The sequence below is a fragment of the Talpa occidentalis genome, unplaced genomic scaffold (genome assembly GCF_014898055.3).
Source record: "Talpa occidentalis isolate TD23 unplaced genomic scaffold, MPIMG_talOcc4v2.1 talOcc4.3, whole genome shotgun sequence".
Classification (NCBI taxonomy): Eukaryota; Metazoa; Chordata; class Mammalia; order Eulipotyphla; family Talpidae; genus Talpa; species Talpa occidentalis.
Window position 1 is genome coordinate 142,294,507 of NW_023603184.1, and position 24,956 is coordinate 142,319,462.

General features: G+C 40.9%; 1 protein-coding gene across 5 annotated transcripts in view; it reads right to left on the bottom strand.

The window, feature by feature from the left end:
- DOCK10 (dedicator of cytokinesis 10) overlaps positions 1–24,956 on the bottom strand; it is a 244,890-nt gene that overhangs the window by 161,923 nt on the left and 58,011 nt on the right. The gene's annotated exons all lie outside the window — the stretch shown is intronic.

The window sequence follows — 24,956 nt, forward strand, 5'->3', positions numbered from 1 at the left end:
ATTTCCCCCCTTCCATGATTCTGTGTGCACAGTGAGGAGAGGCTCCGGAGGGGTGCACTCAATTAGAAATAAATGAAAAGAATGAAATATGCATTGAAAAAAAGAGAATTGGCACATTTACTGATGGCCTGAGTGACACTGGGCCAAACACTGACCTCTCTGGACCTCTCTGTCCTAAAACCTTTTTCTTCGCTAAAATTCTATGTCCCCGTTTTTTAAATTCAGCAGTTTACACTATCTGTTTTCAAAAAGACTAACGGCTGGGTTGAGAAAAGCAGTTTTTCCTTTGTACCTTAAGTGCCAAGTGGAAGAGACCGTCGCGTGCGATCAGAGTACCTCCTTCCCTGCACCTGGCGCAGGTGGGGCCCGGAGCCCGCTGCGCCCCCTGTTCCAGCTAGCCATCATTTGGAAGTAAATATCCCCGCCTTCTCACTAGGTGGCATCGCCCTTGACATGGTTTGTAAACAGCATTGAAAAAAGTTGGCACTGTTTTCACACCCACTCATTTTACTGATGGTATCTTGGTGAAATCTGAATATTCAGATTCACATAGTTACTGTTGTCTTGTGGCAACTACAAACCAGAAGCAGGCCCTGGGAAACCAGCCTTTGCAAAAAAGCCCGATGTTCAGTTTTGTCTCACTCTGCAACTTGGGCTGATTTCATGAGCCCGTGCTGGGGGCGGAGTCTTTGTATAAGAGCCTGAGTTTTTAATCTCTTGGGAGAAAAGGGCAGAGACTTTTTTTAATGGTATTATTTATTGAGGTAATGTTGGTATATGATTTAGGGGTACAGGCTCAGAGCTCTTCTGATGTATCTTACTACACTACCCCTACCCCCACAGCACACATCGTCCTCTACCACGGTCCATGAGCGGCCCCTTCTTCCCTTTACTTCCCACTCCCTCCACCCCTCTGGTAGCCTCAATTCCACAGTCAGGTTTCTAAGGTTTGTTTTGGTTTAGTGTTGTCTGTTTCTTTATATTCTCCATCTAGTATTTGTCTTTCACCTTCTGACTTATTTGCGTAGTATCGTCCCCTCCAGTTCTAAGTCATTACAAATGGCAAGACTTCATCTTGTTTATTGCAGAGTAGTATTCCATCGTGTATATCCACCACATCACCTGTCCTTGGGCCATTAGGTTGTTTTCATAACTTGGCCATTGTAAATGGTGCAATGAACACAGGAGTGAACACATCCTTTGCATTCATGTTTTTGCATTCTTCAGAGACATACATAGGGGTGGGAATGCTGGGTCATATGATAGATATATATATATTTTAAGATTTATTTATTTATTTATTTATACAAGCACTGGGTATAGTCAGAAGCGCAGGAGGGTGAGAGGATTCACCAGAGCCAGAGCGGGGAGCAGAGCAGGCAGAAGGACCGAAGTACACTGCTGAGGAGAGGTCTGCGCGCCACGTGGGACCCTCCTCCGGTGGCTGGGGAGCAGCCGGGGATCGAACTGGTGCTGCAGAGGCTGCGGGCAGCTTCGCAACCTAGCACTCAACAGCTGTGCCACCGGGGAGGCCCAGATCGATATATTTTGATATTTTGAGAAACCTAATGGTGTTTCACAGAGGGGCTGGGCCAGTGTACATTCCCACCTGAGTCCACGCAGGCAAGATGCTTCATCTCTGTCCCCTTGTTGAGATAACTGAGCCTTGATTTTACTGTGGGAATAATTCCTCTACCCTCTCATCGCCATAGCACATCAAAAAGGTACCTGACACCCACATCCCCAATCAAGGAGAAATACAATAGCTTCTCTGAATTTGAGCTCTAGCACAATGCCATAAGGGCTGAAAACCCCAACCTCCCATTATATTGAATAGATCTTGGGCTCTGAGCCTTCCTGTGTGCAATAAGGTTGACTGTTAAGTTCTTGTTAAGTTCTTTCAGACTAAGAGGCTTTGCCCTGTATCCCATTGATTTAGCTAAGGACACTTTCTACCTATACCCATGTAACTTTGCAAGCATTTGTATATTTACTCTTCAAATCTCTACAAACACCATGCTAAGTATTTTAGATAATCAGAAAAATAAAAGCACTTCATTGCCTTTACAGAGCTTAGGGGAGATGGTTGGCAAGTGCAGTAATGGGGAGATTGCATTAGAAAGCACTAATAACATTCAAACAAAAATCTCATTTCCCCCCAAACATTTTTAAGCCCTAAATAACAAGTGGACCAAGAAAACTCTCCACATCTATCCTTTCCTATACAACTCCATGTGAATTTATCACAACATCTCCCTGAAGGTGATAATATTGGGGACCAAATAACTCATTCTCAGATTCCTTTATCCCTCGTCAGCATACCCAACTCAACGCTAAATTCTCATGCGCACATATTTTCTTTTAATCATCCTTCTCATTGAAGCAATATTCCTTTCTAAATGCTAGGTCTGACTTCTCATACTGCAGCTCTGTAGTCCAAAACATCCCTCATCAATAGGTTGTTACGTTTCCCAAGCCCTGCTCGAGGTGTCCACCCTGTATGAGCCACTGCTCCAGATAAGAGATGTCAAACCATTGGAGAAACAGCAGACTGAACAAAGCTAACCTAACCTTGTTGAAGAATTCAGAGGTTTAAATTTCCAAAGTGCAATATGACTCTCCTGAGGAGTATGCATGAGGCAAGGATTCCCCACACTGATTATTGCGCAGAGCTACCTTCTTACAGAGCACCCGTTATTTTGCGACATATAGTCTGGGGAACGGTCTCTGCAACCAGCGTACACATGGAGACACCTGGCCCGATAGAATTTAAAATATTTTAGAAAAAGATGATAGCACATTTTATATGAGGAAGCAGGAAAATTTGGATCGGAGCAGATGCCAGGTTGCATTGGTGTTAAGCACAGAGAGGACAGTATGGTGTCTGGTTGACAGAATTTAAGGCAAGAGCTTTTCACCTGTCCCCATTTCAGCCCTGGTTCCTCTGCAGAGGGAACACCAGCAAGTCACGCAACTCTCGAGAGTGGCTTTTTATAGCAATATAATGAAGAGATATGCATGTGTTAGCTAGGGAAATACATAACTTTTATACTTAAAATAACTTGCTTAAACTGGACAAAAGGTAATATCTATGCAGGCATGTGGCTTTGGGTTTACTGGACTTCTGTGAAATCTCAGCCTAGTAGGATGAAGCAGGGGCAGATTTTCATGGTTGTGTAGTAAGCACTGAGTAAGCATTGCAGTCAGCATGGAAAATAATTCATGACCCAGTTAAGGTAAATATAGGACATCTGAATCATCCCTCCCGCCCTCTCTCTCCCCTACTTCCAGCTTCAACAGATGATGAAAACTCTGGTCTGGTTTGCAAACAGATTTTTAAAGAGATTTGGTGCTTTTGATGCATTAGTATCCATATCTCCTACTTGCATTATGTGGCTGAAAATTAAATTAGGTGTCAGATATTTATTACCACATTCCCCTTTTATTGCTTTACAGTCAAGAAGGGATAGTGTGACTTGTTATTATTCAATTATACCTGCGGAAATCTTTCTAAATCAGGAGCTGACACGCACGTTTCTCAGAGTCAAAATACAATCGTTAGTTCTACATTTACATTAATGTCAAAATCATCTCCTGCTTAGAACAGCCAAAGACATTGTAGCGTGTTGTAGGCAATGCAGTTTTCACTGGCTCCTTAAAGTTATATCTCTCCATTAAAGTAAAACTAATACAAATTTATAAGACAATGAGGACAATGGGGTATCTATAACTCAACATAGTCCCACAATTATTTTTCTTTCAGTAGTGTTTTACAATATTTGAAGCCACTGCCAGCATGTAAAAATTGGAAGATTTTACATAACAGTCCTGGTTATGGGCTTCTCTTTAGAAAATTGAAAGTTGATCATACTGAACCCACCTTATGATGGAAACAATTGTATAAGAAAAGCAGTAGCATAATTTTGGATGGTCTATGTCTTCTCTATTTCGCTCTGATCCCCACCACTCTCGTCTGTCTCCTCGTCTAGCCTGCTTAGATTGATACCTGAAAGGCCTATTGCCATTGGAGTTTGGAACCCTTGATGTAAAGTCCCATTTAAGGCCATGTCTTTTATAAGACTATTATAACTGAGAATGTGCTATAAGCCTTACCTGATACTACATTACCAGTACCAAAATATTTAAGGTTACTCCAAATCTTTGTCAAATCAATAATTTACTCTTGAGGATTCCTCACATGTGAATATGGTTCTGATATTTTGAATATAATAGAGTTGTTTCTGTTCTAACCCTTCTAACCAGAACATTCCCTCCTTGGATATATGGGACAAAAGAATATTCCCTGCACTGACTAATCCAAGAAAGCATTATATTATACTAAATTGCTTTAATTTTTCAAAATAAAAAATCATTCTGGTATAGAGTTAGTTGGCTTATGTGAGAAATTGGTTTGGTAATGAATGGTTCAAGACCCCTTCATGTAAACGATGAGAAAACAATGCTAAGCAAAAACTGTAAGAATGCTATTGTTTTAAGGTAGACTTTTTTTTTCAAATAGTAATTTTATACTAATGATGAAAGAAAGATAATAAGAGCCTTACTATGGAAGAGTATCACGATATTACTAAGTTGTCTACATACATATTTAAAATTATTCCAACCATGCATTTTTAGAATATATCATATGTAGGGGTAAGGAACTCAACACTTGAGCTGTTCACTTCCCCATTCAATAAAACAAGCTAATGAGAATGACAAATAATCTCGAAGACAACTGATACCCCTAAAGCCCCATAAGGCCACAAGAGTATAGCTATAAAAGCTTAAAAGGAGTTTCTATTTCTTCTCTATATTTACCCTGAAATGACCTCTTTGAAAACAAAGAGGTTAGTATTCTCTTTTCTTCACATAGGGTCCCTGTATTGGTAATCATGGAAATCATGTGAAAGACCACAAGAGTCTTGAAAAAATTTAATGATTTTCTTCTTCTATTTCCGGATTGTCTAAGGTTATATTTTTCTTCCACTTTGAAAGAAGGTCAAGAGAGGATTCCACCATTCTGTCCCTATGACTACACAGATGCATTGACATTTCTCCTACTCAAAACAGTCAAAGATTTTTCCCAGACGGCTTCCTTCCACAGCACCCATGCCATGGTCTTGGCTAGTCCACCATCTCTGCAGTCACAGTTTTCCTGCTGGGATGGCAGAGGTCAGGAGGCTGTGACTCATCCCCCAGGGCACCTGGCCAGTCTCCCCCAGGGTGACCTTTTTGGCCCCTCTATTCTCAACACTAAGCCATACAATTTTAAACTGTCCTAGGAGTATAGTCCAAATATGATGCCAAGGCTTTTTTGCTGACATCTTTTACATTAAATGACAAATGCTTATTGCTTAGGCTCACTGTTCCAGCAGTCCACTGGACCACGCACCAATTTCTGCTCTCTGCAAGAAAAATAATATAGAGGGTCACAACAAAGATGACCAATGTCCATAGGAATCTAGTATGGCACCCTCTTTTCTTAAACCGCTAAAGAGAAGTCATTAAAAAGGTTGAGCTAATGTAACTGCAGAATAGGAAGCTTTTATTTAAGAAACAGCAGCAGTAACCACAGGAGGAGTTGAGAAGTTAAACTATAAAAAATTTCTGAAATTCCCCAGCACAGGTTCAAGTTCATTTTTTCCAAAATTACATGGAAAATAACAACGAACAGTTAGCAACGACCCGGGCTTGGACTTAATCTTATTACTATAAAATTTAATAGGGTTGACTTACACCTCGGGGGGAGAGGTCACAACCTATGTGATTTAATCCAGGGACGAATAATTGGCTCTGGCAGGTATCTAGCAACCCTTAGTCCAAAACCTATTTGGTCCTCCATGCCTGGAAAGCAATCTTTAATATGTAAATAATTGCAGGAGGTAATATAATACTCATACCCTGCAGAGCAGAGGAAAATAAGAGGGAGAAGTTCAAGAAGACAAGGAGGCACTTGGGATGTGTGTGTGGTTGGCGGAGATTTAGTTGGATGAGTTTCAGGGGCATAAAGACTATTGGCCCAGAATCATCATTTTGGTCTGAAATCCAAAGAGCCATTTCCTACAGATTGTGATTTCAAATAACTCTTTAAAATTTTATATTTGAAAGGAAGACTATAATGAAGGATCCGGAGAATTAGAACATGGTAAGCCTCTAAGTCTCTGGTGAGTGTTTTCCTTGGTGACATTAGAAGATATCAAGTTCTCAGATGATGTTTCATTCCTTGTTTTGCTGGAACATTAGTGAGAAAAACAAAAACAAAAACACCCCCTTCCCAGCCAAGGCCACTGTCACGTGGAGGTTACACATTCTAATGTGTCTGCGTGGGCTCCTCCCAGCTCTGTTTTCCTCCCACATCTGTGCACGTGAGGCTCCCTGGCATGTCTCCATCATCCCAGGCGGAGGCCATGTGTGTGTATGAGATGCCCCCTGAGATAAAGGTCATCCTGTCCAGGGACAGTGCCACCTTGACCCTGAGCTGCTGGGCCAGGTTCCACAGCCACCCTCAACTCTGCACTGCAATAGGCAGCTTGAAAAAGGAATATATGAATGAATACAAATTTGGGTTTTTTTTACTTAGAAGTTCTGCAATGTTTTTGAGACTAGAAATATGCATAGGAATTTAACTCATGTTTCTATCATCAATTGGACCCTGATAACACCGGGTGCATTCACTACAAGGCATTTTGCTTAAAGCTGAAGTTAACAAGACTCTATTGAAGACATTAAGTGAGGACTTACTATATCTGTGTTTAAACAGATCTAATAGAAATATTCCATATACTATAAGGTGAAATAGTAAATCTTTTTAAATGGTAAGCTCTGTAATGATAAAAGCTATTTGATAATCATCCAATTTTGATGTCATTTTCTAAGTGCAAATGATTCTTTGATATACCTTGATCTTTAAAACCAGATACTTTTGAAACTGATACCACCTGACTCACTAATAACCCCTTCTTGAGGACTTAAAGAAGCCTAGAACTGAATGGCCAGTAATAAAAACATGCTTATTTCATAGGCTTAAATTGTGGTCTTTATTTCTAAGAAAAGATAATTAAATATTATCAAGAAATTAAAGGTTCAAATTTCCCTGTCAGCAACATGCCCTCAAAAGTGGAGAGCTGCCCTCTCTTTAGTCCTTTTTTTCTCCCCTTTTTCTTGTCCCTTATTGGGAAGAAGGGCATATTACAAGAGCCCATATGCCATGGACATGAGAATAGGGGCAGGAACAACACAGAATGGCTAAATGCGTAGATTCTGGGGCACACTCCCCACTTACACTGCCGAGTTATCTCTAGTGTGGATTCCACAGCAAAAGCACTTCTCTGGTGAGAGTCTCTAGCCACTCTCAGCTCTGATTTAGAATGAGCTGGGTGGAAAATGAATGAATAATTGCAAATGTCTGCATGGTTTATGTCAAGATTACAACATCAGATAGTAGAGAAACTCTTTTGGTAGAAGACAAGAACTCTAAAGAATCAACTTTTTGATGACTTGAAAAAAATGTTAATTATTAGATTGATTTTAAAAAGCAATTATATTCTGGATCTGATGATGTCCAGGACCACCCCCACTAACCCCCTCCCCCCCCCAAAAAAAAAACAGTAATCATTCAGTCCTTTGAGGTAGGAAATAGATGGCTTATTTGGTCAATGGAAAGTGCTTAAGCCTTATAATATGTGCAAAATTCAGGCCATCTGATCAGATTCCTCAATGTACCCCAATTTCTTGCTGTGTAGAAGACAGAGCAGAGCCTGACTTAGAAATGTGAAGTCAAGTCTTGCTGACTGCATACACACAACAGGCACCTTCCCTGTCAAGGTCAGTGTTTAGATGCAAAACTGGCTGCAATTTACTTTTCTTGATCTAGTCTAGAACTCGGTCCTTCTTGAATGGGTTCTTGCTCCCTAAGCCCTCTGTTGAAACCTCAGGGCAATCTCTTTACACTTCTCTTACAGTAATTATCTTCTTTCTCTTTAGATTGTGTTCACTTAGCACAGGTCAAATGCCCTCTTGCTATGGTATCTTCTCAGATGAGGAGCTAGTTGCTTAATTACCTTTCTGTCCCTTGGAGAGCTTACTTTCAGAACACTGCTATCACAAGCGCTCCACAATTATTAAGAATTTAACTGGTTCTTTAAAACCTCCATACAGCATACTTAACTTGGAAGCCTAAAGCACTATTTCTCAGGAATCTGTTTAAAAATACTTAAAGAAACAGCTTGCATTTTACTCATTTATGCAGGAAGGGCCAGAAACATCATATAAAACTTCACAATATTTTCCTTCTCACAAGATTATTCATAGGAATAAATTTGGATCCTGTCATGTTTCTTATAGGCAAAAAGACATAGTTTCCAAAGAGCCGTGTTTAAGTGCTGAGTGAAATGCTACTTTTGGGAATTGGAATGTATTATTAATCTTGCCACCGCAGTGTCCTGAGAATATAATTACTTACTATCTATAGCAGAATTGAACTAATTCATTAACATTACCCTGTAAAAAACACAAATGGGCACAACAGACTTTCTGACGCCTTCAGATATTTGGCAAACAGAACGCTTAGTGTATATATCATGCACATTCAAATTTCTCTTTCCCTCCAAATTTTGTTAAAAGCGATTTCTCAAGGGCCTGTTTATTCTTGATACCTAAACATTCTCTCTCTTTTTTAAAGATTTATTTATTTTTGCATACAAGAGCTGGGGTGTAGACCAGAGGTGGGGGTGGTGGTGAGAGGATTCACCAGAGACAGTGTGGGGAGCAGAACATGCAGATCCACTGAAATATACTGCTGAGGGGAGCAGTAATGTGGGTCAGCTCCCTGGCTGGGGATCGAACTCAGGCCGTCTGTCCAGGTGGACCTTTGCGGTGGTAGCATTGAGACTTAACCCCTAAAATTTTTTAGGCAGCTAGTAAAGCAGATAAATGTTGCCTCCACTATAGCTCTTTTTGCCTTACATGCTCATGACAGAAGGACAACCTTATTTGATTAAAAAACCTGACTTAGTTGCATTAGCATGATGTAACACAGGTTGTTGTGAAAATACAAAGTACCACAACACTGTTAAGATTTATAGATAACTGAATTTCTATAGTTCTATAATGTACATCCTGGGGCAACACATGGACATGTTTGCTTAACTCCTATTTTCTAGAAATCTTAAGAAATTATTTCCTCCATCTGAATGTCAATGAGACTCCTCTGATATGTGAATCATAAAACTAATCACAGTCTTGAAGTCTGAGTCATTCTCACACAGCATTCCTGAGATAGGAGAATAACTCTCATTCTAAAGATGCAGAAAAAGGTTAAGTGTGACAAGAATATAATGGGCTATATAACAAGTTTCATTGGAGCTGGACCTTAAAGTTTGCTGGTTTTATGGCCAATTATACTTTATTGAGGCTGTGAACAAATATGAATAAATGCCATGAAAAATCCTTCCATGCCACCTAGCTCGTGGTTATAAATTTAGCTCTCTCATTCCAAGAAGACAGCCAGCAAAATGTGGGAACTCACCTGGAACTATATCTGTGAAGAGAGAAGCAGAATTCACACACAGCTTTGGAAACCTCTTATGTCTAAAATATTGCAGATACTGAAACAAGGAAGAGCTACGAGATGACCCTGTGTACTGGGTGTGAAATACTAATTTCATCTGTCCTCTACTCTCGTTAAGGATTAAGAAGTTTGCTTTCATAGGGCTTGACTGGCTACAAAATAAGAAAAAATGTCAGTGTTTGCCTGGTGCTTGGCCTTGGGTAGGACATACCCAAGTTAATATTTTCCAATAGGTAGCTCAGGTTTATTTACTGATATGCAGAAAGTCGTGACTAGTATAGGCCTCCTGAGCAACCTAAGGAAATAAAGTAAAAATCTGTCACTGTTTCCTGGGTCATGATCACTTTTAACTGGGTCATGATCACTTTTAACTCTGTGATTAAAAAGATCTCCTGGGGGGGGGGCAATTATTAAGTGAGATATAAATCTATATTGTTAAACAGAATTATACAGTGTTAATAATGATTATTTGCAGGATGTGAGAGAAGTGTGGGAATGTGTGAAAGAGTAAAATCCCTTCAATATTTTCACTTTTTATCTTATGCTGATATGAAGTATTTACATTGCTGACACAGCAGATGCTTTTTACTTTACAATTTAAAAATATTATTTTTTAAATGAGAGGATTTGTTTGGGGAAATATCTAAAGGGAAATCACTTGTTGAATTTTGAACGGATCCATCTAATTTGAAACCTTGGAAGCTGAAGTCAGATAACCACTGGGAAATAAAACAAAGTAAAATTATGGCAGTGATTGTGCAAATAAAGAGAGTATTTGCTGGGAAATCAAGCATGTATGAAACAAAATTGGCAAGAAAAGCTAACAGAAAATTGGTATGTTCAGTAATTTTTTGCATGTAATATTTAAAGAAGAGTCCTAGAAAGTTACCTTTGTGAAATTAAGAAGAGTTTAGGCCGGATTTATTAAATCACAAGGAATCTGGCTCTAAGCACAATATAATCCAGGTCAGGGTGGATTCTGGGGCTAGGTAAGTCCTGCTCTGTCACAAAGGCCTTTGTTCTAGAAGGTGAGAGCCTGGGGTCTCCACTCTATCCAACAGTCCTCTCCTCCTGCAGCCCCTGTGCTCCATTTCCTGCTTTCTATGGGATCACAGCAATTGGTGCTCTGAATCCATCGAGTAATGAGAAACCCATCTGGCATTATGAATTTGGGATTCTCTGTAAAATGGTAACAAATCAATATTTAGTGCTAGAAGGCAAGAGATTAATTGAGATAATGTCTGATAAGATTTATGAATTCTATCACAAAAATGTCCTCACTGGTTTTACTTTTATAAGAATCTAAAATAACAGACTCAGCTCTAAAAGTCAAAAGTAGTAGATGACTTTTTCCACACCCACAAGACTCCATTTAACATTCTGGTTACCAGACTAACGGATGTAATATAGTTGAGTCCACCTCCAGTTATACAACTTCATGACATACACGCATAAACTGACTTCTATGGACCTTGTGGGGCTGAATTAAAGACAATATTGGAAAGTTTCTTTAACTCAGAGCCACAGACATGAGCACACAGATATACCCATACAGACCAAACAGACCAAATCCAGGTAGTAACACCTTCAGAAAAGTGTAGAGTCTTCTAAGAATCCCAGGGGGTAAAGTGATGTAGACACAATCTTTTTCCTTCTCTGTGGTCCCAGTTGGAGATTATACTCTCTGCTATGGTCAAGGGAGTCTTAACAAAGGACAAGCTCTTGGCCTCCCTGGTGGCCTAGGGGAATATCTCAGCACTATCACCACTATGGCCTGAGTTTGAGCCCCAGCCAGGGAGCTGACCCACATGGCCCAGCAGACCTCTCCTGTCTCACCCGCTGCTCCCCTCAGCAGTATATTTCAGTAGATCTGCCTCTTCTGCTCCCCACTCTGTCTCTGGTGAATCCTCTCATTCTCCACACATCTGGCCTACATCCCAATTCTTTTACACAAAAATAAATAAATTCTTTAAAAAATTATTAAAAACAACAAAAACAAACAAACAAAACCACAGGACAGCTCTTTAGCAGAGTAGCAGTTCTTGCAAATGGAGGTAACAGGCTTCTTCAGTACTTTTTAATATACCAAAGATAACGTAACACCCCAACCCAGTTTACTTCTCAATCGCCATCTCTAAGGAAGTCATCTAAAGCCTCAGTGATCTGTAATGACCATTACCCTGGCTGTAATGAAATACAATTTCCCGATAACGTATCTGAAAAGGACCTGGAAAAGAGCTTAGGGGACTCCAACAGCATTCACTGTCTTCTGATGAACCCATACATAGTTTCATAATTTTCATTTCAGCTGTGCAAGAAAGAAGATATATTTGTGATCATACGCTTTCCTGCCCACTTCATTTCAAATCACTACTGCAGGGCTGTTCCTGTAAAGAACATCTCTAGAAATGTGCCTTGGCTTATTTGCCTGTTGACCAAAACAAAAGCACCCAAGCCCGTCAGATAAGCCCTGAAGATGTGATTCTACAGCAGCGCTGCCTGCTAGACATCTGCTGGCTCCTCTCAGCTTTCAGAGCTAAATGAGCAACATGATACATACAAAACCCACCAGCATCCTTTTTCACCAGCATGGGCAAAAATGGGATGAAATATGGTAGCCATTACGAAAGAACAGGTCTCTCGAAGGGAATAAAAACCAGAGTGGACAATGACACAGATTGAGACATTCCAGTGGTTTTAGTTGTATAACAACAGAGTAGTTTTCAAGCAAGCTTTACAGAGGAACCTTTAACAGCCCCAGGCCACTTTGATTTGAGAGAGGAAAAGGCATTTCACACTTCATTTCTCTCCCTGCTCAGAGGTCTCCTTCCTCGCCTGCCTACCTCTCTCTCTCTGTCCTCGACCCTCACTTCTCATCTGGCTCACGTATCTATTCCAGTGGGCTTCATGTGGGGACCCTCATCTGCATCACTGACATTTTCACTGAGTCCCTTTTCTCAAGAAGTCTTGTTCCTTGAGGAGTCTGTTGATCTTCTACTTTCCTTTGCTGGTAGAGAAGGGAAAAGTAGGCATGCCTACCAAAATGAGGCCTAGAATTAACACAAAACAATAAGCAGAATGTGCTTTCACTTGAGAAATCATGAATTTTTTTTTTTTAAGATTTATTTATTTATTTATTTTTTTTTTTTTTTTTTAAAGATTTATTTATTTATTTGTTTGTTTGTTTATACATACAAGCACTGGGTACAGTCAGAAGCGCGGGAGGGTGAGAGAATTCACCAGAGCGGGGAGCAGAGCAGGCAGAAGGACCGAAGTACACTGCTGAGGGGAGCAGCGGGCTGCAGGAGAGGTCTGCGCGCCTAAGATTTATTTATGCATACAAGAACTGGGGTACAGGCCAGAGGTGTATGGAGGGCGGTGAGAGGATTCACCAAAGACAGAGTGGGGAGCAGAACAGGCAGACTGACTGAAATACACTGCTGAGGGGAGCAACGGGGTGAGTCGGGAGAGGTCTGCTGTGCCATGTGGGTTGCTCCTTGGCCAGGGATCAAACTTGTGCTGCAGAAGCTGCAGATAGCTTCACAGTGCTGTGCTTAACCCCTTGCACCACCAGGGAGGCCCAGAGAAATCATGAATTCTATGATGTTGGTAGGCAGCAGGTATTTTCCTCATTTTACAGGTGACAAAGAGGCACATTGCCTCAGCCAGCTGTTGCTTTTCCTGTTTTCATTCAGATCCCCAACAGCACTGTGAAGAATCATTTCCAAGCAGCAGATCAGGACATGGAGTATACAGAATACAAGGGATTCTCCCACAGTCCTATATTTTTCAAATAGTACAAGTCCGACACCAAAACCCACGTTTGGTCCTTACACTGTTCTCTGACAACACAGCATTTTGGGATTTCAAGTTCTGTAAGGAAACAGGTACACTCCTCGTTCTAAAAGCAGAAGTCTGTGAACTCTTTAATCCAAAGAGATGACAAGAAAGCGAATTGCCATCCATTGCTCTTTCTGTCACAGGATCCCTGGGGGGTCCCCACAATTTTACTCTGAATCTCTGCTGCATCTGCTCTTCTTGGCTTGGTTTACAGATTAACTAGAAATCATCCTGTTTGTACTTAATCCTTAAGGAAAAGTCAAGAGACTGGTTGGGAGCAAGAATCCCTTATTTATAGAATGACAGAATTGGCTTTCATTCCTAAATACATTTAGTACTCTAAAGTGATCAGAAATTGGATAAGATTTGCTATGTTGTTGATGTTATTGTATTTTTAGGTAGCATCCATGTGGCTTCACCTAAAATTGTTCACATACCCTGGACCCATAGCTCACTTGGTCTCTGGATTATGAGGACAGAATAGCATGTAGTTAAAAAGAATGTTGATCTTATCATTTTGAAACCCAAACAAATATTTTTCCACCCACCGCCAGCTCTTACAAATACCACAGATAAGTCAGTTACCTCTTTGGTGCTGGTGTTCTTTATTCAAGTGAGACAACTAAATTCAATGAACCCCCCGTTCTTAATATTTCATTCTCTATAGTCTATGTGGAAACTCCTGAATTTGAAAGAAAAGTACCAAACAGCTTGCTATGCTGAACATTGAGGATAAGAAAGTCACTGCAAGGGATTCCAGAGCAGAATGAACAGACAGGAAAGCAGGAGGGGTCAGTGGGAGAGATGGGTATGGCCAGGCTGCAAGAGAGGCGGGCAGTGGGAGGGGTGGGCAATGGGGGGTGGGGGTGAGGAGGTGGGTGTGGCTGGGCTGCAGGAGAAGAGGGCAGGAGAAGAGGCAGTGGGTGAGGTAGGCCAGGACTGAGAGAGGACACTACAGCAAGAGGGGGCAGGAGGATGGAGTTGAGGTTGGTGGGTGGTGTGGGAAGAGTGGGCAAGTCTGGGTCTTAGGGAAGGGCCTAAAAAAAGTCACCCAGGTGTGGTCCCAGACTCCATCTCTACCCTGGATTGCCTTTTCAGTTTTATTTTCTGTATTATTTCACTCATTGGCCAACTTGATAGTTATCCACTGCACAACAATCTTCTAGGGTCGGGAGAAAAAATATAAATGTTTGAATTCACCCCCAGTTTTCATGTTAATGGGTAACCTTGGTCTCCCCTGCCTCCTCCCTATATGACTTCAATACATCCAATGGCTAATTCTTTGCTGCTTACTTTTGTTTTAATCAAATAAATAAATGTCTATGGCAAGGCAATAGCATGTACACCCATAAAGCTGGGTAGAGTCTTGCAGCACTCACTCTCTGTGGTGTCTCAAGAATAGTAGCAACAAGCAATGGCTCTGTGTTCTAATCCCAATCTAAGTTCCTACAGGATGGTGCCTGGGGCAAGTTCAATGCCCACTACACCTGGTGGCAGCCACTTGCCATATGTGGTTACTGAGCATGTGAGATGCATCTGCTGTGAGTGAGGAGCTAATTGTTTTTTAAAGATTTATTCATTTATGCATACAAGAGCTGGGGTACAGGCTAGAAGTGTGGGGGGTGAGAGGATTCACCAGAGACAGAGCGGGGAGCAGAACAGGCAGACTGACTGAAATACACTGCTGAGGGGAGCAGCGGGCAAGCCAGGAGAGGTCTGCTGCTCCATGTGCGTCAGCTCCCTAGCCGGGGATCGAACTCATGCTCCAGAGGCTGTTTAAAGTTTCATAGTCTGAGACTGAACCCCTTGTGCCACCAGAGAGGCCACTGGGGAGGTAATTTTTAAGTTTAGTTAATTTTAATTCAGTTTAAGAATGGGTACTCTATCCAGTTATTAGCAAACATTTAAATAGTTTTTAAACAGCTTAGATATGTGACTGGACTTCCAACGATAAATTTTATGGCCCCTACATACTGAATAAGTATTGTGATAAACATTTAGCATCCATGGGCCTCCCTGGTGGCTGCACTATGAAGCAATATCACCGCACTATGAAGCAATCTGTAGCACGAGCTCCATCCCCAGCCGGCCAGGGAGCACCCCACATGGCGAGGCAGACCTCTCCTGTCTTGTCCGCTGCTCCCCTCAGCAGTGTATTTCAGTCTGCCTGTTCTGTTCCCCACTCTGTCTCTGGTGAATCCTCTCACCCCCCACATCTCTGGCCTGTACCCGAGCTCTTGCATGCATATATAAATAAATCTTTAAAAAGAAAACAAAACATTTAGCATCTGAGTTGAAATGTGTTATAAATACACCTTGGATTTTGAAGACTGGATGTGAAAAAATATTTAAACATCTCAATAATTTTATACCAATTGTATGTCAAAATAATAGTTTGGACAGGTTGGGTTGCATAAAATGTATTATTAGTTTTATTGGTTTTTTAAATGGTTACTTTTAATCATTTAAAATATGACCCCTAGAAGTTTTTTAACATGGCCCATATTTTACTTCAACTGCACAGAGCTATATCTTGTGCTTTAATTTCTTCTTCAGTAATACATTTATACTTATCACTGAATAACAATAACAACCTAGAGTGGTTGTTGTGGTAACAAGACAAACACGAGGTTCTTGGCAAAGGCCTGGCGATTAGCTGGAAGTCCTCACTAAAGAGTTATTATTCTGTGGACAGTATTTCCATCTTTACTTTCTCTGACCTAGAAAGCAGATGTTGAAGAGATTCTGTGAAAGAGTTGGTCTTTGAGAATGCAGGGGCTCTATGGCAGAGATGCTGCTAATTCACCAAATGAATCCACATTCTCTTCTCACCTCACAGACTCCTACTTTGTGACTGATAGGACCCACATATATGGCTTATACTCATTCTTTCTTTCACTTATTAAACCTAATTTTGAATTCTTACATGTCTTTGTGGTTAAAAATATGTAATAAGAGCCTCCCTGGTGGCACAAGGGTTAAGTCTTAGCATCATCATACTATTGCTGCTATAGCTTGAGCTCGATCCCCAGCCAGGGAGCTACCCACATGGCCCAGCAGACCTTTCCTGCCTCCTCTTCTGCTCCCCTCAGCAGTGTATTTCAGTAGATCTGCCTGTTCTGCTCCCCACTCTGTCTCTGGTGAATCCTCTCATCCCCCGCACCTCTGGCCTACACTCCAGTTCTTGTATGCATAAATAAATAAAAAGAAATCTTTTAAAAAAACTTGTGATAAAAAATCTACTCATGTCAGAAAACAGAGACAACGTTAAAATGACAATGTACAGTCTGTTCTTCAATAATCTCTCCTGAAGTTAAAAGGCATTTTGTCTCTCTTGCTTTTTGATTCTTTTTATTATAGTGGTGATTTAAAATTTCAACATTTCTTCTAAGATTTTATATATTCCTCTTTGTTCCTATCATTTCTAAATTTGGCATAATTTGGAGGACTGGAAATATGTGATATTTCTTTATAAATGATGAAACAGAAACAAGAAACTACAAGTTAAATTGCAGAAAAGTGGCAATTGCTGGATAATACAGAAGAATCTCAAGCAAATGTTCTTTGAATAATTTATTTACATAACTAATCTATTCAATAAGTATTACAGTGCTCTCGTAAATGTGCTAACCTTGAATTTCTGTTTCTCCACATTCTCTGAAGCAAATCAAGTTTACTTCTAGTGGTTCAATTTTTTCCCCCAAAGTATCTCTTTAATGTATATTTAATGTGAGAATTTTCTTGGTTTCAATTAGACAATGAAAGCAATCATAATTGTTAAAACTTAGTGAGTTCTAAGGGAAAGTTATAGGTTCTTTACTTGTATTGACTCATTGAATTCTTACAATTATCTCATGAGATAGTAGGGGAAGCAGATTAGTAGCCCCAAAGCTGTCCTGTGTAAGGCCCAGAACCTGTGAAATTGATATTTGTGTGGCAAAGGGGAAGTAAAGCTACGGATGGAGTAAGTTTGTGTTGTCAGCTGACCTGGAAAAGGCGAGAGCACCCCCTATTATCCAGATGGCTCAAAGTCATCACGAGGGTCTTTTATGAGACGAGGTTGGGGGGGACAGAGGTCAGAGAAGTTGATGGTAGCATGCTGCTGGCTGTGAAGATGGAACAGGGCCAGGAACCAACGACCATGGGCAGCCTCCAGAATCCAGAAAAAACATGAAAACCAAAACCAGACCAACCACTCAAAGAAACAAACAAGTCCCCCTACAGCCTCCAGAAAGGAATGCACGCAGCCCTGCCAGTTCCAGCCGATGAATCCCAATTTGGATTCTGACCTTCAAAATTGAGATAATAGATGTGTGTTGTTTTAAGCTATTAAGTTTATGGCAGTTTGTCAGAGCAGTGAGAGGGAGCTAACACAGATAGGTAACTTACATTACTCCCGTTTGAAAGAGAAAAAATGCAAGTAACTGACCCAGATATGACACAACAAGCAAACGTTTTGTACGAGAATCAGAGCTGTGCACTCCGGCTCTTAGCTCACGTCAAGAAAATAAGTGAGGGGGCCTCCCTGGTGGAGCAAGGGGTTAAGTCTCAGGATGATGAAGCTATCGGCAACCACAGCAGCAAGAGTCATATCCCAGGCCAGGGATCTGACCCATATGGTGCAGCAGACCTCTCCTGTCTCACCCGCTGCTCCCCTCAGCAGTGTATCTCAGTCAGTCTGCCTGTTCTGTTCCCCACTCTGTCTCTGGTGAATTCTCTCACCCCCAGCACCTCTGGCCTGCACCCTAATTCTTGTATGCATACATAAATAAAAAAATAAATCTTAAAAAATAAAACAGAGAGAGAGAAAGTAAGTGTGGGCTGGCCTGTGGCATCTTAGCTCTCAGCAAGTGTTCACCTGCGGGTCTCAGCTCCACTGCCACTTCCTCACTGAAGCCTCCCATGACTGCACTATGTGGCTGGACATCAAAGGGTGTAGACTTAGCTTAGAATGTGACTCTTACTTGACGTGCTTAGAACAATTATAATTACTTATGTGTGAGTCCTGTCTCCACCACCAAGCGTAGGCTCTGTGAGAACAGGTCTGTGGCCTTGAGGTCTGTCCCTCTATCTCCTGACACACTCTGTTTTGACAATCTAACCAGGACACGTTTATTTGATGCATGTTTAATTTATTGGCCATGGCCTTGAATATGGTAGAACAGGGGAAACAAATTTCAAAAATCCTCAACGTTAGCTCCTATTGAAATACCTCCACTCCATGAAAATCAAAAACTATTCAGAGAAGCTTTTTGAATTACCACATTCACATTTTGTTTGCCAGAAAGATACATTTTATATTCTATTGTATTACTCGGTTGTCACAAGATTTCATTATATTGAAGGCTGGTACTGGGAATATTTTAAATCTACTTTTCTAAAAAGCAAAGAAACACAGAAAAATTACATAACCAGACAGACTTTTTGTTTTTTAAAAGTTAAGGGACCTTTTGTTGCTTTATTCAGTCTATATATCTAGCCATATAACCATGCATTTCTACCTGGTGATATAATCTTTTTAATCTTCATTCTATGGCTTTGTCCCCAAACATTTATGACTATGAAGAGTACAATGTTCTATATATTTTAATTTGCATATATGTATATACACCCAGATTATTAAAGCAATAAATTTTTACACCAATAATATCATTATGGTGGTATGAACTGTAAACATTCCTTTTACTTTTTTTATATTGTTTCTTTGTCCCTCATTATGTCTACATTTGGAGCATAGAAATGATGCATAATTATCTGAAAAAGATGATTCCAGATGTACTCTGAATTTAGTAAGCCTTTGCCTCAGAGACTTGTGTTGCTAATTACTAAGCATGGATCACATTCAATTAATTCTTATACCCAGGGAGAGCCATTCAATTCATTTGTCCATTTTCTGTGGCTTTGAGATTTAGTTCACAATCAGTTCATAGGGAAAAACAACTGCCAATGATTCTCTGTGCTTTCAAGCTCCACGTTGCACCCATCTATGCCAAAGCATTTAAAATCACAACCCATTACACAGGCTTCCTTTCTCAGGGGGCTCGTATATCAGTATGGTCACAATTCAACTCACTAAAATGAAATAAGAATACTAACCCAGGCTTTGGGATGTCTGGAAGTAGTTTTCTTCTACATGCAACCTTTCACAAAGATGAAAATGAGCACACTATTGATAAAGACCCTTGAATAATGAAGTTTTGCTAGTTTAGCATATTCACTGTCAGGTAAGAAAACATCATTTTATTCCCTTTGAAGTAGTTCCTATACCCTGTGCCTGGTTCCAACTATATTCACGTTACAGGACACACAAGCAAGTGCATGTTCCAGTTCCTTCATTCTACTTCCCTCCTTCTCTTAAGATCTCAAAGTATTTGTCAAGGAAGGAAGGGTTATTTTGCTTGTCCTACATGAAGGGCCCCAAATACGGCGACTTGTTGAAGAGCAATAAGCAAACCAAGCAGTAACTTGACAACACCCTGGCTGGTGTTTCTTCTGGCCACACTCCCTGTCCCACCCTCTGGAGGGCACATGGCCCCACGACAGGAAAGCCCGATCTAACAGCCTCTCCACTGAGGAGCGGGTTGCTCAGGGATGATGAAGTCCCATCTGTGCAGGAACTGACGGTGGATCCCTGGCACTCTAAGTCGGCCCATCTACCTGGCAGGACTCTGTTCTTATATACCCCTCACTAGTTTACCACATATGCTGTGGTGCCTCCAGCAGACAGGACAGAGAGCCGTCCCAGGACGGAACCAGCCCAGGCCCTGGGCTGGATACTCTGACACAGGACCCTCTGAGTCCAATCTAGGAGTCATTATTAAATCACAGTAGTTTTCCATCATGCAGGGGAACAAAAGTCTACCAGGGAAAATCCAAATTTCTTTGTATTTACAAATCCACTGTTGAGGTCAGGGTTTATGAAAATAAGTTCCCTTTTTGGTTGAGGCCATGTCACTCAGCAGAGCAGACTGGACAGACTTTCCTCCAAAGGACCAGATGGTAATATTTTGGGCTCTGTGAGCCATTTAGGGACCGGAATAGTCTCCTCTCTCCTTCTTCCTCCTTTTTGCTTTGTTTTACAACACTTTAAAACTGTGAAGATTGTTCTCAGTTCTCAGGCTGCATCAAAACAAGCTGTGGGAAGGATCTGAGTCACACAGCACACTCCGCAGAGCGCTGGGCGGCTGTCTGGAGTCTGTCACCAAGGTGACCTGTCGCTCAGTAAGCGAAGACCTCTGGCTCCGAAATGCTTCTCATGTAAGTGCACACCCTGGACTCACAGATGAAACCTCACTTCTCCAACTCACCACAAGGTCAAGCCATGGTTATATTTCTTCTGTCGTTGACCTGAATTAAAGACAAAGGCTGGGCCTCCCTGGTGGCACAGGGGGTTAAGACGCAACCTATATAGTTATCTACAGCCACTGTGGCACGAGTTCGATCCGTGACCAGGAAGGTACCCACATGGTGCAGCAGACCTCTCCTGACATGCCCACTGCTCCCCTCAGCTGTGTATTTCAGTCAATCTACCTGTTATATTCCCTACTCTGTCTCTGGTGAATCCTCTCACCCCCCCCACATTTCTCTGGCCTGTACCCCAGATCTTGTGTGCATAAATAAATAAGACAAAGGCCACCTTGGCATGTGACATACATGAGACCCTGGGCATCCCCAAACTGAAATTTTTTATTTTCTACTATTTCAGAGACATCCCTGGATTTTTACACTTTTTCACTTTTGAGCTAAAACCCTTGAATCTGTACGTGACAGGTCGTCATGCAGCTAGAGAGTGAGACTAAAAGCCCAACACTTGCTTCTTGTTTTCCTCCTGTTACCCCTAGACCCCATCAGTGATCAGATGAATACCTTCTTTTTTTTTGGAGGAAAAGGAAATATACCTTAAAAGTCAGTCAACTTCTAGGGTTGGTGACGTGTAAACTTCTAGGGTTGGCATAAGGAATTATAGATATTCACCAGAATATAGCAGATCAAAATAAATTATATGAGACAGTGTCTAAGGCCTTTAACAAAATGTGCTATAAAAGAAGGGAAAAAAATTCATAGATGGCCTCTGTTCATTCTCCCATTATTTCAGTGATAGGGAAAGATGAAATGCAGCCATCTCTAGCAAAATGTACAGAGTTCAAGGGAATTATCTATAAATAAAGCAGGTCAGAAATGACAAAAAAAAAATACTGGAAATTTACATAATGGACAATTTGACAAAATAAAATGCTTGCAAAAATTATCAGGGCTCTGAGGTTAAGAGGGAGGGGTAGGAAGAAAGAGAAAATGAGATATGAGGGTTGGTGATGGGTAAAACTGTTCCATTCAATTTTGATAGCAGTAAAATAAAAATTCAAAATGGTTATGCAAAAGTGCATAAGCTAAAAAATATAATAATCGCCCATCAAAGCAAACATTTTTTGAGTGAGAGATAAATAGGAGCATTGAAGGATTTTAAAATTTTTTTTTTAATTTTTCCTAGTTAAACCGGACTACAACTTACTAGGCCATTGTTACAATCTCATGTTAGAATTCATGTGCCCCTTGTAAATGCCTGGGCCCTGTACGAGTGTAATTTGATGTTTATTTAGCAAGTCCTTCCACTTTGGACCACACAGCCAGACACAATCTGTGCCAGCCCAAAGCATATCTCCACATGAAGATGCACAGCCTTTTGTGGTGAGACCTTGAACACCAAAGCCGTCAGAGGAACACCAACATTCACTCTCCTATATTGATTGGAGTAGCTTTCCCTAACATTAACTTACTCCCGACATTTCAATAAAAGTTAAGTAGGCAGTTTTATCAGTTGAGTTTCTGTGTCAACTGCTAAAAGAGTTTCAAATAGTCAACAATATTTATTCAGGTCTTAGTCTATAAAAGGAATTATTCTGGACAACACAGAGACATAATGTTGCCCTAGTTTCTGTGTATATGAGGCTTCCCATCTTCCAGTGAGATAAAAAAAAAACAAAACATAAATCCCTGAATAGTAAGGAAAATCAGTAATTAAAAATTCAATGAGATAATGCAAGGTAGGTCAACTGCAAAATCCATACACCATAAGTATTACAGGACATTAGAAAAGAGAGGTCATTTATTCACTCATCAAGTATTTCATTGATATTCACATTTGCCAGGCATCTATCCCTTCTCTAGACTGTTCCTCAGAACTCAGACTGATATACCATATATCCAATCCCATGGGAAATTAATATGTACACACTAACAGGCGTCTCCAACCTAACATGTCTTAATGACCTGAGATTCTCTCACCAAATCTTCTACAGCCTTCACCATCTGATTGGTCACTCAGTCCTCTGGTTGCTAAGGCCAACAAAACAACAAATAAAAAGCTAAAAATCAAATATTATACATTCACCCCGATTCCTCTCTTTCTTCACACTTTATATTCAATATGTAAGCAAACCCCATTGGCCTGACATGTGAAATGTATCCAAATCAATTACTTCCCATGATCTCAACAACTACCATCCCAGGCGGTCATGGCAATAATTTCCTTGGGCTTGGTCTCCTCGCATCAGCCTTGGACCATCTGCAGCCTTGCATGCTTTCCTCCCCTGTGCAAGGCCTTCCAAATCAAACAACTTATTGTTAATGGAGCACTTACTGTCCACTAAGCTCTTTGCAAGAATTAACTTAATTTAACAATAACCTTACACAATAGATGCTATTACTCTGTCTTACCAGGGTAAGAGGGAGACAGAGGGAGGAAATCAGGCAGAGGGAGGATAAGTCATTTGTCAAGATCACACAGCTAGTGAGTGGTAGAAGTGGGTTCAAACCTGACATTTTGGCTCCGCAGTCTGAGCTGGTAACTTCTGTGCTTGTCCAAGTCTCCGTGATGGTCTGGCAAGCGTGACCTGGTCTGTCTTTGTCACTCAATGACCTCACCTTCTTCTTCCATCTCCTTGGCTCACTGGCCATATTGGTCTTCTCCCTGTTCCTCAAACACCCCAGGATTCTCACAGGCCTTTTACCCTGGCAAGTCCTTTCCCCATGGAGAGAGCATGGCTCACCGCTGACCTCCTTCTGGTCTTTCCTCAAATGCCATCTCTCTGTTAGGATGTCCCTGACCCCTCATTGAACATCTACTAACACATCCAGACACTCATCACACATGCTCTGCCATAAACCCTCACAGCAGCTCTGGACTGGTTTACACACACACACACACACACACACACACACACACACACACGCCCCCCAATATACAAACATTTGATTACTCAAGTTTGATGGGAAAATAACAGAGGGGGAAAAACAATTTGTTTCAAGCTTAGGGTCATAAAATGAAGATGATTAGCAGATCTGCTTCAAGGAGGGTGGGGGTGTCTAGATCTAGAGTCACATTTCTCAAGAGTGTCCACCCAAAAGGCTCCTCCATCACGACCACCTGGGGTGCTAACAGAGAAGATTCTGGCCTCCACCCTGGTCCTTCTTAGGAAGAGCATTTGGGACTAGGAACTGGAGGATTTGTATGAATAAAAAGTCCCAGGTGATTTTGAAACACTGAAAATATCAAACCATCTGGAAAGCTAGTTTCATTGACTTAAATAAGTGCACTAAAGCCTCATCACCCTAAGGAAACATTTCCATTACAATAAGATTTGCAAATAGTGCTTTCACCATAAAACTTGGCAATTTAGGGCAAGGGGCTTTGATGAGTTTGTTCATGGGTCGATTCCTAGTATCTAACTGGCCCAGAGGGAGCTGGCCGTAAATAGCTGCCAGCTGTGTGAATTTAAAGGCGCTCATAGAAAGCTTTCCAGATGCAGTGATTGTGAGCTGATCTGACTCAGAGGGGTCCGAGGTTTCTGTCAAATTTCTAAAAAATCAGTTTTATTATTATTTACTTAGAAGTCTGAACAGAGTGCAAAATATACTGGCTTTTAGATTCACTGATCTAAGTGTGACTTGAGCCTCAGGCATTTAGAAGCTATGTGACATATAGAAGTTATTCCATCTTCCTGAATGACCATTTTCTTAATCATAAATTCATCAATACCTTATTTAATGTCAATAAAGATGTTGTACAAATTTAAAGGATCCTTAAAAAATGAGGTAACTTAGTGTATTTAACTAGAGACTGTTAATGTTATTCGCAAGAATGGAAATTGGAAAACGAATGTTTCAAATCCTCCTGAATTTAACTTGTGAAAACTTACAGGAGCAATGAGTATAAAATCATTTTCATTTCTACTTGGTGTTTCCTCTTAACCATGACCCAATAGTTCAAGGACAGTATTACTCTTCTGAAAATCCAACAATGATTTGTTAAAGAAATTGGCATAGAGTGTTACAGTTTAGTATTCTGTCACTTAGAGGCAGAGTCAAGTCAGACGACTTTCACTTAAAACTTTAGTGTAACAGGTAGCTTTCATTCATTATTTACTACATCCTTGATATCTGAACATTGAAATGTCAGAGAAAAAAGTCGATTGTGCTAAAACCACTGGGACTCCGATGTCTCCCCAGTTCTGGAAACTTCAGCACACACCCCCATCCTGACATGGGATTT